The 16,148-nt window shown below is 39.8% G+C and overlaps 1 long non-coding RNA gene across 2 annotated transcripts in view; it reads right to left on the reverse strand.

Annotated features, from left to right (window-relative positions):
* Positions 1–2,030: 2,030 nt before the first annotated feature.
* The window catches only part of LOC123383991, a 116,781-nt gene continuing 102,663 nt past the window's right edge, over positions 2,031–16,148 (reverse strand). For both annotated transcript variants that reach the window (XR_006594468.1, XR_006594463.1), the window contains one exon: positions 2,031–3,778. This is a non-coding gene — a long non-coding RNA (uncharacterized LOC123383991). The remainder of the gene's footprint in view (positions 3,779–16,148) is intronic.

Raw genomic sequence — 16,148 nt, forward strand, 5'->3', positions numbered from 1 at the left:
TCATTTCCCTATGTTTTCTCGAATGCCTTGTTCTAATGGTAAAAAAGAGTATGGATTCTTCCTCTCATTTTCTCTCATCTCTATATATCTATAATATTTCTTTGTCTGTAAAGTGAATAGATTGAAACTGCCAGATTCTAAGGAACTTTCCAGGTCAACCTTTTATTTTCTGAGCTGAAAATCTTCTGTATCAACATTAGCTGATTGTACTATATTATTGTTAAATATTGGCCTATTCTACAGTGCGGATTCTGAACGAAATGACACCCAGAGAAGAGTCTTTTGGGTGAAAAACTAAATTCAGAAGGACAGCTCTAGGGAGACTACAAAAGGGAACTGGAATTTCTTTGTCCTGATTTTAGAAGTTTCCAGATGTTTCTGGGGGAGCTCCTGAATAGTCAGTATTAGCCTGATGCTCTCTACTTACAGACATGCCAAAAACTAGGAAGTGTAATCACAGATGACGTACTGCAAAAATATAGCAGTTTGGGTTAGGATACAGGTGTTTCAAGGCAATGTGATTTTTTTTTTAATTTTTTTTTCAACGTTTATTTATTTTTGGGACAGAGAGAGACAGAGCATGAACGGGCAAGGGACAGAGAGAGAGGGAGACACAGAATCGGAAACAGGCTCCAGGCTCTGAACCATCAGCCCAGAGCCCGACGTGGGGCTCGAACTCACGGACCACGAGATCATGACCTGGCTGAAGTCGGACGCTTAACCGACTGTGCCACCCAGGCGCCCCAAGGCAATGTGATTTTTAAAAGATGATGAGGCCATAAGCTCTGGGAACAGTTGGTATGATTGGATCAGAAGGTACTTCTGAGAAATTGGAGCCTATCTTACATCTCTGTCTATTTTCTCATGGTTTTCCTTAGCAACCAATTACTTCCTGAGAGGCTCACAACCTATTGTACTAAAGGGAACCATTGAAATTGCTTCTAGTAATATTAACTGGGATATATAATTTTATAATTTGGAATAGAAACAATGCTCTCCAAAGTGCAATGCCCACCTCTACATTCCTGTTAGTGAGTCAATTTATTCTAAACCCAGAAGACTCTCTTTCTCTCTTGAATGTACACAGATCTCTGATGTGACAACTTTGCTCTATCCAGACAGGTTTTGCAAACTTCAGTCTTAGAGAAGCTCTAATAATAATTGTAATAATAATTAAAATGATGGAATTAACCAAAATTCAGAGTTAAAATGGTGTAAAGAGATATAGGGTCCCAAAGTCTTAATACACTTTTCAGTTATTAAAGCACTTTTTTTTAAGTTTGTTTATTTTGAGAGAGAGGGAGAGAGCATGTGCAAGTGGGGGAGGGGCATAGAGAGGTAGAGAGAGAATCCCAAGCAGGCTCCATGCTGTCAGCACAGAGCCCGACACGGGGCTTAATCCCACAAATCATGAGATCATGACCTGAACCAAAATTAAGAGTTGGATGCTTAACTGACTGAGACATTCAGGTTCCCCAAGAACATCTTATTTTAAAAGTTTCTTTTCCTGCAATAAAGTTTTAAAATGTTAATTTAGTTATACATGTACAGATTCTACTATAACTGCATTGGAATGTTCTAAAAGGACAGTTCCAGATACCAGTGGATGTGAGGGATGTGGGATCAAAGGAGACAACATTTACAAAGGGAGATTTTTTTGCTTTTATTCTCTATGAGGTTGCACTTGCCCCACCAGCCAGCTGGAGGCAAATTCTGCCATTTAAAAAAATCTCTTGTTGGGGCACCTGGGTGGCTCAGTCAGATGAGTGTCTGACTGTTAATTTAGGTTGGGGTCATGATCTCACAGTCGTGGGATCAAGCCCCGTGTGGGGCTCTGCACTGACAGTGTGGAGCCTGCTTAAGATTCTTTTTCTCTCACTCTCTCTCTCTCTCCTCTCTCTTTCTCTCAAAATAAATAAATATTTAAAAATCAATCAATTCATCTCTTGTTGCCCTGCATATTTCCAGTCCTGCTTTTCCTAGAATTTTAATCAGAATTTTATTCACATTAATTAATTTTCCAAAGTGAATTCTATTACCCACGCTTTAATTTATGAAAATTTTTCTTTACAATGCAGTGATACTTTTATATCGTGCATTCGCGTTAGAAAAGTTACTTGAATCAGGATTAATTATTTTCCATTTGCCTTTTCACCTTCTCAAGGGTTTGTTCATTGGTTGCTTTTGATTTATCATCTTTCATAGAGTTTTGACAATGTGCAATGTGTTCTGTATCTTTTATTTTTATGAAATCCAATTTTCCTGTGTCCAATTTCGCAGATCCAAAATTTGCCAGGATTTTAGTTTTCCTGTCCGCGCTTGGCAATAGTAAGTCTCACGATGTGCAGCTTTAGCCTTTGTCGATTTTATTCTCCGTTGGTTCTTTCCATCAGTAGTGTTTGTTATGAATTGAATAACCACTGACGACTTGCATTGGATTTTCAGCTAATCCATGAGAGAAGTGCAAGCAATTCCTCCCCACTTGTGTTTCAGAATTGTTCTACCGCTTGAATGATTCTGTTGTACAGCTCATCCTATCCGTCTCTGTGAATGCCGTTGCGGGACATACAGCAGGGAGCAGAGTGAAAAGACACGTGAAATGCCTTGAGCTGCTACAAGAAACATGAAACAACACTGACCTGAATACATGCGTAGGAAGAAGAACTAATGTGGCGTCTCTACCTGCCAGCTGGTTGGGGCACGAGGCCACAGTGAGTTCAGAACGATGCCATCTACGTCTACTGCCATCTCCAGTGGAGGCGTTAATGTGGCAGGGAGGCTTAGGGTGGCATCTGGGACCAACTTCCACGTGAGGCATAGCAGGTCATCGCTAGGACCACGAGACGTTAGGGGCCCACAGAAATGTTGCAAGTTCTTTTCAATTCAGGAGGCAAAAATATCCACTTTTAGGATGAAAAATGTTTTATATATAATATTAATGTAAAATTTATATATAATATGCATCTTTACACAAATGCAGTTATAAGATATAATTTAAAAAATAAAATTTGAAAATATAACTTTTAATCTGTTTTTTTTTTTAATTTTGAGGGGAAGAGGTCGACAGAGGTAAAAGTGCTTAGGGCCCACAAAAATCAAGATGCCAGCCTCTTGGCATGGGGGCATCCGATTGGTGTCGCAGCACTTACCATGCACCTAAAGAGAGCTCTCGGGGACAAGCATTTCATAACATGATAAAAATAAGGCTTGCTTATTGAAAAATACTCAACAGCCACATGACCAGTACTTTCTCATTTTTCTTCAGGGAAAAAAGCTCGAATACCAGAGTGATTCAAAGCCAGATCCCTGGCTATCTTGGCCCCTGGTCCGCCCCAGCACATCCGACCTCTATCCCATGTGGCTGGGCTTGGCTTTGAACAGACAAAGCCCTGGCCGACCCACCTCTGACCAGAGGGGTCATGTTCAGAGAAACCATATTTTACACGGTTCTGCCACCGGGTGCTCAGGACTCCTTGGTTTCATTTTGTACCTCAGCACCTAACACAGGGGCTCTCAGTCAGTATTGAGGGGATTGCCTTCCCTATGCTGGTAAGAGTGGAAGCTAACAGGGAATACTAGGCTATCAATAGCTGTATATATTATTTCAGGAAAAAAAATTGTTCCGATATAATTTCTGGGAGAACTGAAAATAAAATGATCTCTCCAGAAGAGATGTGAAGTACTTTCCTCCCCTTGTTTTCCGCTGTTGGTTCACCACCTCCTCTTGCCTCCTGTTTGCTCTCTGGCACTTCTTCTCCCCTTCCATGAAGTCAGGCATCTGGAAAGAATTTTAGGGGCATCAGAGCCAGTGGGAATACGCTCTTTGCCTTCTGGGTTAGGTCCCTCCCATTCCTTATAATTTCTCCCCTAAACCAAAGGTTCAGAGTTTGACAATCTCTGCTCCTATCTTCCAGAAACAACAGACCCATTCTTCTACCTCCCTTTCTTTCTTCTCTTCTCTTAAAGAGCACCAGCTCTGAGTTCCCACCAATCTCCGTCCTGTTTGGACCCTCTGAGGTGGCCAAAAGCAGTCCCCGTCCAGTTAACTTTGCCAACATGCTCACATTCTTTCCATTTCAGTGTCATTAAAGGCATTCTAACTGCCTAAGACTCCACTGTTCTTCCAAATAGTTCTATACCATAGATGTGACCTCAGAGTTATTTACCGTTTGCTCTTTGATTACATCATGGCTTGGCAATTTGACCTTTTCTCCCACTAGTTGGAAGCAGGAGTTTTGTTTTGTTCAATAAATAAATATGTCGCTTCCCTTATAGGCAGGCAATAGGGACACAGGGTGAGAGGAGGTTATGCTATGATTAATGAACTGTTTGCTTTTCAGTCAAGATAAACTGGCTAATCTGGATGTACTATGAATCTGCACCCTGATGTGGAGCAACCCATAGAAGCACTTGGGAGTTCATATGACTGCCCTTCTCACCAGATGCTGCTGCTGATATTCTTGGGAGCGAAGCATGACTTGAAAAGTAAGACAAGGCATATTTTAAAACGAGCACTGGTGAGGATGTGGAGGAATTGAAACCCTTGCACACTGTTGGTAGTAACACAAAATGGTGCAACCTCTCTATAAAACAGTACTAAGCTTCCTCAAAAAACTAAAAATGGGACTACCATTTGATCTGGGTATTCCACTTACGGCATTTATGCAAAAGAACTGAAATCGGTACCTCAAAGAGATATTAGCACTCCTGTGTTCACTGCAGCAATATTCACAATAGCCAAGATGTGGAAAAAGGGTAAATGTCAATTGACAGATGAATGGATAAAGAAAATGTGCTATATACACACAATGGAATATTATTCAGCCTTAGAAAAGAAGGAAATCCTTCACGTGTGACAACATGGATGCACCATGCGGACATTACGCTAAATGAAATAAGCCAATCACAGAAAGATAAATAGTGCGATCCACTTATATGAGGTACCTAAATTGTCAAACTCACGGAATCGACGAATGGAGTAGTGATTGTCAAGGGACTGGGGAGAAGGAAAATGAGGAATTACTAGTCAAGGGGCACAAAGTTTCAGTTAATCAAAGTGATTAAGCTCCAGGGATCTGCTCTAAAAAATTACGTATAGTCAACAATAACGTATCATACACTTAAAAATACGTTAAGAGGGTAGATTTCATGTTAAGTGTTCTTACCATAATAAAATAAAGCTCAAAAAAAAAAAAATAAGACGAGGTATATTTTGAATAGAGCACCACCCGCCATTTTAGTATACTTAACATTTTAGTATATTAAGAAAGGCAAATAAGTACAAGTGGTAAATTGCATGAACACCGCCTCACGCCATTGAGCTACATTCAGAAGGTGGTGCACCTCTTAACGAGTTCTTTTCCTACCAGGTGATCTCATAGGAGAGACCCCCCTTTCGTTCCTTAACAGTGTATCTTAAAGATGTTATGTGTTACTACACAACGAGCTTCTTCACACTATTTAAAAAATAGACTTTGTATTTTAGAGCAGTTTTAGATTCACAGCAAAATTCAGCGGGAACCATAGAGATTTCCCATATACCCCTTGTCCCCACACATGCACAGCCTCCTGCACTATCAACATCCCCCACCAGAGTGGTGCATTTGTTACAACTGAAATACCTACATGACGGGCACACCATCATCACCAAAATCCACAGTTTAAGTTAGGGTTCGTTCTTGGCGGTGTACATTCTGTGGCTTTGGACAAATATGTAATGACATGCAACCACCATTATCGTATTGCACAGAATGGTTTCACTGCCCTAAAAATTCTCTATATTCTGCCTTCTCACCCTTTTCTCATCCCTAATTCCGGCCAACCATTGGTCTTTTTACTGTCTCTATAGTTTTGCTTTTTCCGTTAACATCATATAGTTGGAATCATACAGTATAATCTTTCTCAGATTGACTTCTTTCACTTAGTAATATGCATTTAAGGTTCTCACATGTCTTGAATTTTTTTTTATGCTGAATAATATTCCATTGTGTGGATGTTACCACAGTTAGGCATTCACCTACTGAAGGATATCTTAGTTCTTCAGTGTTAGCAGTTATAAATAAAGCTGCTATAAATATCCATGTACAGGTTTTTGTGTGGACCACCTCATACATTTTTACAACTAGGTAATTTTACATTATGAGCACATGCCATTTTTTTTTGTACCATTCCTCTAGTGATGAACATTTAAATTACTCCAGTCTTATCTCGCGGTCTGTGGGTTCGAGCCCCGCATCGGGCTCCGGGCTGATGGCTCAGAGCCTGGAGCCTGTTTCCGATTCTGTGTCTCCCTCTCTCTCTGCCCCTCCCCCATTCATGCTCTGTCTCTCTCTGTCCCAAAAATAAATAAAAAACGTTGAAAAAAAATTAAAAAAAATAAAATAAAATAAATTACTCCAGTCTTTTGCTGCTATGAACAGTGTTGCAGTGAGTAATCTTCTACAAACATCACATCACATGCATGCAAGTGTATTCTTAAGATAAATTCCTTCAAGTGGAATTTCTGGGTCAAAAGATCTAAGTATGTTGTAATTTTGATGTATATTGCCAAATTGACCTCCACAGAGGTTATAAAAATGTACCTTCCTACTGGCAATGTGTGGGAGTGCCTATTCTCCTGTGGCTTCTGATGTTCTTTCCCAAGTGAAACCTTTCTTCCTCCTTTCCTTCCCATGGCCTTTGCAGAAATTGGAGTCCTTCTGCCCATTGACCCTATGCAGTACCAGCCATATTTATTTCTTTTCTGTGCGTTGCTCATCTTAATCATGGATTCAAAGACTTTGGAAGGCAGAAGAAGTGTCCCTGTCAAAATATCTTCTGTTGATAGTCTTATAATGAATATAGCTACTAATGCAGAGATATTTCAAGAAGACTATAAAGTTTAAAAGACAGAATCATTTTCATGTATTTACTAAGAAGCTCCCGGTGAATGCAGAGCCATCCAACCACAGTATGACATAAGTTCTAACATTTTCTGTGATAGATGCCTCCTGTGGGAAATCCATAATGTAGAAACTTGGATGGTCTCTAAGTATACTTCCTACATTGTCTTTGGAGTAGAGCTGTTGTCTGAACAAAAATGCCTGAAAACTTAGTGACACTTGGTGAATGGTCAGTAAGTGTAAGCAGGCCTAAGACTCAAAGAATGTAAGTATAAGTATAGCCCTCTTTCCAACATTCCAATCTCATTATCCATTCAAGTGAATAACGTCATATATATAATGAATATAATAATGTGGTGTTAGATCTGCTTTTATATCTGTTGCAAATTCTTTTTGAATTCTTATATAGTCACACTAGAACTCTCCATGCAGACAGAAAGTCTCCAAGCAACCAACTATGGAATTGAGGTTTTAGGTCCAGCCATTTCTTTGCCCAGGACTGTGTCAGATGTATCTTTGTGTGATAGACAGTTTCCATGATGGCCCCAAATGACCCCTGTCTCCTGGCATTCATACCTTTGTGCAATTCCCTTTGAGGAGAGCTGGATTTTATGATTCAATTCTAAGAAAAAGAATATGACACTTCAATGACCACATTTCTCTCTCTTGGGTCACTCTATTTCTTATTCTCTCTTGGATCATTTATTCTGGGGAAAGCCAGCTACCATGTTGAATGCCCCATTGACAGGCTCATGTGCTGAGGAAATGATAGATACCTGTGGCCAACAGCTAATGTGGAACTGGGGCCCTCAGTCCACTAGCCCACAAGGAACTTGAGGCAATGGACTTGAAGGCAGATCCTCCCATCTCAGGTGAGCTTTGATGTGACTTAGGCCCTGACCAGCAACTTCAAAAGCAACCTCCTGAGAGAAACTGAGCCAGAAACACCCAGGTGCACTCTCCCTGCATTCCTGGCTCTCAGAGACTATGAGTTAATAAATGCAGTTGCTTTAAACTGCTAAATGTGGGGGTGATTTGTTACGCAGCCATAGATTACTAATGCATTTGTTATCAGAAACCGTACGACCTTCTGGAAAAAGCATTACGGACATGGTCAGGAGATCCAGATGGTTCCCTGCTTGTGATAATTTTTAACAAATCATGTCACTCCTTTTCTCCTCTCAATTCAAAAAGCAACAATAATTACCTGTTTCAGGAAATTAGGAAATCTTGGGAGGAGGGGAACAGGATCTTTCTTATCCTCTCTATCCTAAGAGAGTTCCTAACTTCGAGAAAAAAGAAATGCAAAACCTTTTGCCACTGAGTTTCCTAGTACTGTCACAAATAAACAGTGACTCTTTAATAAGTAATAATGATCACTAAATAATGATTGTTCAGCCTCTTGAGGATTCCTGAATAGAGTGAAAATATTTTAGTGCCACTGGTTCAACCAAAAATCTACAGTAGCAACAGGTTAATGAGTCAATCAATAATAATCAGTAAGAAATTTTAAACATATTAGGCTTCTACTTAGTATGTGCCAGGCACTGTGGTAGGAAGTTTATATACTTTATTTCATTAAATCCTCACATCCCATGAAGTAGGGGTTAGGGACTATGCGTGTGTGTCCCCACTGCAAAATTCATATGTTGAAACCCTAACCCGCAATGGGATGGCATCAGGAGGTAGGGCCTTGGGAGATAATTAGATCCTGAGGATGGAACCCTCATGGTGGGATTAGTGCTCTTATAAACAGAAATAAAGAGAGCCTAAGAAGGCAGTCTGCAAACCAGCAAGAGGGCTCTCACCACTCTGGCACCCTGAGCTCTGACTTCCAGCCTCCAGAACCGTGAGAAATAGATTTCCGTTGTTCAAGTCACCCAGTCTATGGTATTCATGTTATAGCAGCCCAAGCTGACTAAGACAGTAGGTATCATGGTACTTATCAGACTCAGGAAAGATACATGCTAGATTACCCAAGTGATGCAGATTCAATGCAAATATATACAAAACATGAGGTAGTGTGGAAGTTAACCCCACCAACCACACGATCATCTCGGAACCCAAAATTCCCCACCATGCAGTACACAGTGCAAATTACAGTTGCCAACAAGTGGCTCAGCATTCTTTGCAATGGCCACCTTAGCGCAAAGGAACTATCTTTCTTCTCTTTGTTCATCTACCCATCTATTAACCATAAATGGGAGGATGTGGTTGAGGTAGTTTGTACCAACTCAGTATTGGTTGAATGTTTAACCTCCTTGGTCAAATATCTTGCGCAGCCACCTCAGAGATTGTCAGTTTTCCTCATGTGCAATTCATAAGTAGTAGTCTGTGTCTGATAAATTGCTTTTCAGTCTAATTAGCGGTAACAAGAGCAAGAGGGTTTAGTCCCACTTAAAAAAGAAAATGGCATAAGTCATAGCGGCTTTTGCTGGAAAAAAAAATCAGTTGAATCTACTTTCCTTCAAAAGTAGCTATGTAAGAGAAAGAACTCCAGGTTTCATGGACTTCGTGGCAGCCCATTCAGTACAATTACAATCCCCGTGTGGCAAGATGGTGTTTTAACGTTAACCCATGACCCTCCCCTATTTAGCCGGCTAGATATGGAGGATCTGTTGCCTGTAGGGAAGTCACAGCTCACTGTGGAGAACAAAAATAACGTGTTAATTCTTTGCTTTTGAGCTTTAAAACGTGAGGTCCAGATGTGAGACAAGAGTTGGAAGATTGCGTGAGCACAGTGAATTTTCTGCCCATTGGACACTAGATAAAAAGTCCTTGGGTTAAAAGAGGAACCAAATGTGTGTGTGTGTGTGTATGTGTGTGTGTGTGTGTGTGTGTATGTATAAGTATGTGTGTGTGTATATATATATATATACACACACACACACACATATATATACATATATGTGTGTATATATATATAAGAGTGTGTGTGTGTGTGTGTGTGTGTGTGTGTGTGTGTGTATGGAAGTACTAAGGGAGTCTCATAAGGGATATTGCACTCTCTCTTGTCTTGAGGTGAAAATCCACAATGGTGGTTCCATGATGGAACGCTTGGCAATTTGAGGTTCTGAGGGTGCAAGAGACCAGTGTTTTGTTTCCTAGGTGGAGTCTGGGGGAGCAGTACATGCGCAGATCTCTTACTTAACCTGGGTAGATGGAACAGCACTAGACTAAATGGGAAGTCCAGCAGACCTGAGCAAAAGGTCCTGAGAAAGCTTCCGTGGTGAAGAAGAGCATTCAAGAGAACTGTGCTCTCTCAGAAGGCAGTGGACCTGAAGGTCCTCACCATGGGGCAAGAGAGATACAGAATGATCTGGTTAGACTTTACATCAGAGACTATATCAGGGAACAGAGCTCTATGAGCATATCTACCAGTGCCTAGGGACCAATATGGCTGATGATAAGGTAGGAGATGCCCCATAGATAGATGCCAAGACTAGATACCCTTCCCATTCCCTCCCCATGCCCTGATGGCTTCAGGCAACCAGAATTTTGATATAATTCTATTGAGAAGCAGGAATAAAGTCAACAAGTCAACCCTGAATTGATTTAGAAAACCCTTAAGTGAAATACAGACATAAAATGACTGAGATTAAGTGTCACCTTTCAGGAAAAGTAAAGACTTGGAGCAGACTTTTCTTTGAAGAAACTTAACTATTGTCTTATGAGAGATTCTTTATAAGACATGTATGCATCCCCTAGGGAAATGAGATGCTCTCCCTCAGAGAGAAAGGGCAGAAAAATAAATATAGAAGCATTATTACAGCTAACCAGAATATTTAGGAAGAGCTCAGTTTCCTAAAATTCAATGCACTATACTCATCCCACATTTTAGACTCCGAAATGACTATCACTGGGGAGATGAGAAGTGGCAAGTTACTTCTGTCCAGATCTTCTGCCACTGTTTAATATCCACATTTCAAGATATGTTTTGAGGTAGTATAGCACTTAGAAAATCAATTCTAGACTAAAATTGTCTGTCCAAATCCTGGCTCATCTACTTTCTAGCCATATGATATTAAGAACTTAATCCAAACCCCATCCTTCTTATTATAAAGAATTTTTTAAATGTATAAGCATAGATCCAGCAGTATATGATACCCATGTACCTCTCACCCACCTTCAACAATTATTAATGCAGCCAGTCTTGTTTCATTTGTATTGTAACCCACTCCCCCACCCCCTCATATTATTTTGAAGCACATCCCAGATAATAAATTATCATATGATTTAACTCATAACATTTCAGTATGTATCTTTAAAACAAAGGGATACTTGTAAAACAGATAAAACCAGGCTACCATGATCACTTAAAACTTTTTAAATAATTCTTTCGCATCATCAACTAAGCAACCAGTGTTTAAATTTATAATTCTCTCAAAATTTGTAATTTATATAGCGTGTTGGTTTGAATCACTTTCCAAGGCACATTGTAACTGGTTGGATATATCTAAGTCTCTTCTAATCTGTACATTCTGCTTTCATCTTTTTTTCCATGCAATTACTGGCTGAAGAAAACTGGTCGTTTGTCCTGTAGAATTTCCCACAGTCTGTATTTTGCTGATTGCATTCCTGGGTGTTGTTTAACATGGCCCTGTGTCCTCTGGGTTTCCTGTAATTAAATCTAGACGAATTCTTCATAGGTGGTGTTAGTTCTTCCAACAGGTGGCACATAATATTTGGTTGTCTCTCTTCTCGTGAAATTAGAAGCTGATTATGCACAATGTCTGGATTCATTAGAGGTTGAAAAATGGTATTATTCTAATTTTTATCTTCATGTATTAGCTGGAACACTTCTGTAGGAAGAAACTCCCCCTGATCTACAACCAGGATACTGAAGAGTTACTATTTATTTAAGAAAGGCCAGATAAAGACTTGATTTTCAAAATAATGAGTTGGTTCCCTCCAATAATAACCAACTGGCTGGGTTTTTGTATCACTATGAGCTCATGGATTTATATTTATTTGATGTATTTCAATACACTGTAGTTATTATCTTTGTTTATACTCAAATTATCCTTCTTTGTCCTACGGGGGCCTATTGAAGTTGGCTCCCATGTCCTTTGACATGATTGTATTATTATTTGACATGACCACTATCCCATTTTGCCTGGGACCAAGGGGGTTCCTGTGACACAAGACTTTGGGTTTTAAAGTGAGGAAAGTGATGGGCAAATTGGGATAGGTTGTTCATCCTAACCTTACAAGTCTTCACTAGCTCCATTGCTGTCTGGTAAGACAAGGCATTCTAGAAATCTTGCCATTTGCAACAACGTGGATGGAATTAGAGTGTATTGTGCTAGGCGAAATTAGAGAGACAAATATCATATGACTTCACTTGTATGTGGGATTTAAGATACAAAACAAATGAACAGAAGGGAACTGAAGCAAAAATAATATAAAAACAGGGAGGGGGACAAAATAAAAGAGACTCTTAAATATACAGAACAAACTGAGGGTTGCTGGAGGGGTTGTGGGTGGGAGGATGGTCCAAATGGGCAAGGGGCATTAAGGAAGACACTTGGGATGAGCACTGGGTGTTATATGTAGGGGATGAATCACTGGATTCTACTCCTGAAATCATTATTGCACTATATGCTAACTAACTTGGATTTAAATTAAAAAAAAAAAAAACTTTAAGACAAGACATTCTAGGCTGATCATGTACATTTCCTGCTCCAGATGCGGAATTCAGCCATTTCTCCAAGAATACCTGGTTTCTTTCTGTGACAAAAGGGATTTCAAGAACCCATTCTTCCAACTATACCTAAGCATCAATTTCTGCTTGATGCTTGATGATCTGCATGAAATGATGATGATAATAATAACTCTTGAGTTGTCGTGAGGTTTATATGCAATAATGCTTGCAAAGCACTTACTACAGGGGCTGGGACATAGAAACTTCTTGTTAAAGACTAGCTGCCATCACAGCACTCATGCAGGTAATATGGGCAGTGGCAAGGTCTATTCGTTCAGCAAAACTCCACATCATCTCAGGGAAATATCCACATATTTAGCAGTGAGCCATGTTAAAGAAGCACAAATGGCAGCAGGGATAGAGATTCACTGTACAATGGCTATATTTGCAATGTGTTCTGTGCAATTTATATTTTTCAAATTCCAGCCATCAGAGCTGTCCAACATTTCAACAAAACAAGGCTATACAGCTGGACATGAGACTGCTTTGAGAAATGTTTTGAAATGTTTGGGTTTGACACCTGAGAAGCCCGTGTTTATTATAAGTTCCCTGTCCTATTGCATATTTGTGTGGCAAGGGAAAGAAATCTCATACAATAGTTGAAAAATTAGCAAAATCATGTGCATTAAAGGAGATTCCTAAAAAATAGTATTGGAAGCAGATGTAGAAAAGAATCCTCAGTAGGTCCCTGAGAAAATGATGTGATCTCTTCTAGAATTCATTAAAGAACAAGCTATAGCAGATAGCCACATTAGCCTTCTCAAAGTAGGTATTCATCTGCGTCAGCTGACATTGACAGCCGTAGTGAGCCCCTGTGTTTGTGATGTGCATAAAGGAGAAACAGATCAAAGAAGCCTTGTTCTGTGAATCATTGCAAACAACTACAAAGGAATTGATGAGTTCAGTCCTGTCAGTGCCTGCTTTTTGAAAGCATATGTTAATGCTTGACATATGTGAATCAATTTGTGTCAATAGTACCCCTGAACCAGTAAGATAAATTCAAGATCCATTGCCTTTGTAAAGGAAGTAGACCCTCTTATCATTATCACACATAATATTGCATCGGGATGCTTTTGCTACAAAGCACATCCCCCAAATAGCAAAAGCTGGTTTAAACATCATGGTGAATCAAAGACATTTTATCAGAGGTTGTACGCCAATTCCTCCCCAACTCCAGGTTTTGACGAAGGAATGAGAACAGGCACTCTATATAGAAATGAAGTGGATTTTCATTGGCCACATGCTTCCTTGTTTTTTCCTCAATAAAACATGATTTTCCTAGCAATTACTTACATATAAACAAAGATGAAAGGCAATTAATACAAAAGCTGAGTAATGCGTGCATAAACCAGGCCGTACAAGGAGAGGATAATTATTAAATGTTAGATGAAAGTCCCTGGAGAAGATGATCGGAACAAGGTCTCTGACTCAGTCAGGCTTCGGCTCTGCCAACAACACCCAAGAGTCCCTTCCTGGGAAGTGAGTGGGCCAGGCCCTGAATGAGTCAGGAGAGCCCAGACTCAGGACAACACAGTCATCGGGAAGGCTTAGTGTGGGCCAGGTGCTAGACATCCAGCAGGAAAAGGAGAATAGACTATTCTGTCGTTTCTATGCCCCTAAGGCTTCCAGATCTTAGAGTGGGCAAAGCAGAATGTACTCTGTATATGAAGAGAATGTCTGTCTAGCTGCAGGATGTGGAGGAGAGAGAGGGATTTCATCAGCACACGGCCAAGGCAGGCCAAGTAGACAACAAGGTGGGCAAGCTCACTCAGGAGTTCGGTTCTCAGATTCCAACGTCAATACAAGGGCAGTGCCATCTTGGTGATGACAGCCTCAACTTACCTGCTTGAGTCACACTGCTCCAATGGGCTATTCATATCATCAATACACAAGGAAATAAGTCTGTTTATTTCAAACCAAGGAAGAAATTCAAATAAAAAAAAAACTTTAAATAGTTTATTCTCTTACATGGCAAATGCAATTAAATCCTTAATGTATTTGGGGTGCCTGGGTAACTCGGTCGGTTAAGCGTCTGCCTTAGGCTCAGATCATGATCTCATGGTTAGTGGGTCGGAGCCCTGCATCGGGCTCTCTGCTGTCCACACAAAGCCCACTTTGGGTCCTCTGTCCCCCCACCTCTGTCTCTTCCCGCTCCCTCTCTCTCTCTCTCTCTCTCTCTCTCATTCTCTCTCTCTCCAAAATAAATAAATAAAAACTTAAAAAAATTTTCCTAAGTAAATTTAGCACACCTATATAAAGAATCAGAATGAACTCAGTAGCACAGTTGTACATGCCTATTAGGAAATTTCTAGTTTAGATAAAGCATATTGACAAAAGTAATTTCATTCTTCCCTTTTTGGGGGGGTGGTGGGGGGGAGCCTAGTAAGTGAAATAGTGAGCCCAGCAAGTGATATGACAATTCACTGGCATAAGATGAATAATGACTTCACCCAGGATTTTTGTATGGCAGATCCTACTCTTTGTGTTTGGCTTTTTTTATAAGTTTATTTATTTATTTTGAGAGAGAGAGAGAGCACGCGCACAAGTCAGGGAAGGGAAAAGAGAGAGGGAGAGAGAGAATCCCAAGCAGGTTCTGCACTACCAGTGCAGAGCCGGATGCGAGGCTCAAACTCACAAACCGTGAGATCATGACCTGAGCTGAAACCAAGAGTCAGACGCTTAACTGACTGAGCCACCCAGGTGCCCCTGTGTTGGGCTTTTTAATTTCTGGTTGGTAGAGTTTTTTGTTGTCTGTTTTTGTCATTAATGTATAAGGTTTTGTTTTGCTTTGCTTTTTAAACTAAGAGAATGCATTCTGCTCGGCACCTTTTCAGCTTGGCAGAATTTATTGAAGACTCTTTCATTTCAGTTGTTTTCAAGGTTGAATAGTTAAAAACAAGATATATTTTTCATTTTGTTGATATAATTAGAAAAATAGACACATGTGTGCGTGCGTGTGTGTGTGTGTGTGTGTGTGTGTGTGTGTGTGTGCCACTTAGATCTATCTTATTAACTATGTTATTTAGACCTGGCTTATTCTTACCTCTTTTTTCTTATAACCATGAGAGATGGGAATCAAAAACTCCTCTATCAGTAAGTTCCTTCCTAGCTCTCTTTATATTTCCAGTAGATTTTCCTTCATGTACTTTGATGCTTTGATATTTGATGCATAAATAGATTCAGAAAAATTAGAGCCTCATTAAGGATTTTACCCTTTTCATTGTGAGATGTCCTTCTTTAATTTTTTAAATTCAAATATAATTCACAGTGTTATATTAGTTTCAGGTGTACAATATAGTGATTCATCAGTGCTTATCAAGATGTCCTTCTTTATATTTAATAATTTTGTCTTAATTCACCCTGAACTAATAATAACAATATCACTACTTTTCTTGCTGCATTTACTGGGCATGCTTTTAGCTATCTGTGTCTGAGTATAACATATATTTGGATTGTGCTTTGTGTTCTGCACTTAGAATTTTTTTTTCTTCCAATAGATTTTACATTTCTTGCCGTGAGAAAAATATTTGGCCACAGTTCGATCATCCTTAGTTGCATTTTTC

Source organism: Felis catus, chromosome A1 (assembly GCF_018350175.1).
Source record: "Felis catus isolate Fca126 chromosome A1, F.catus_Fca126_mat1.0, whole genome shotgun sequence".
Taxonomy (NCBI): Eukaryota; Metazoa; Chordata; class Mammalia; order Carnivora; family Felidae; genus Felis; species Felis catus.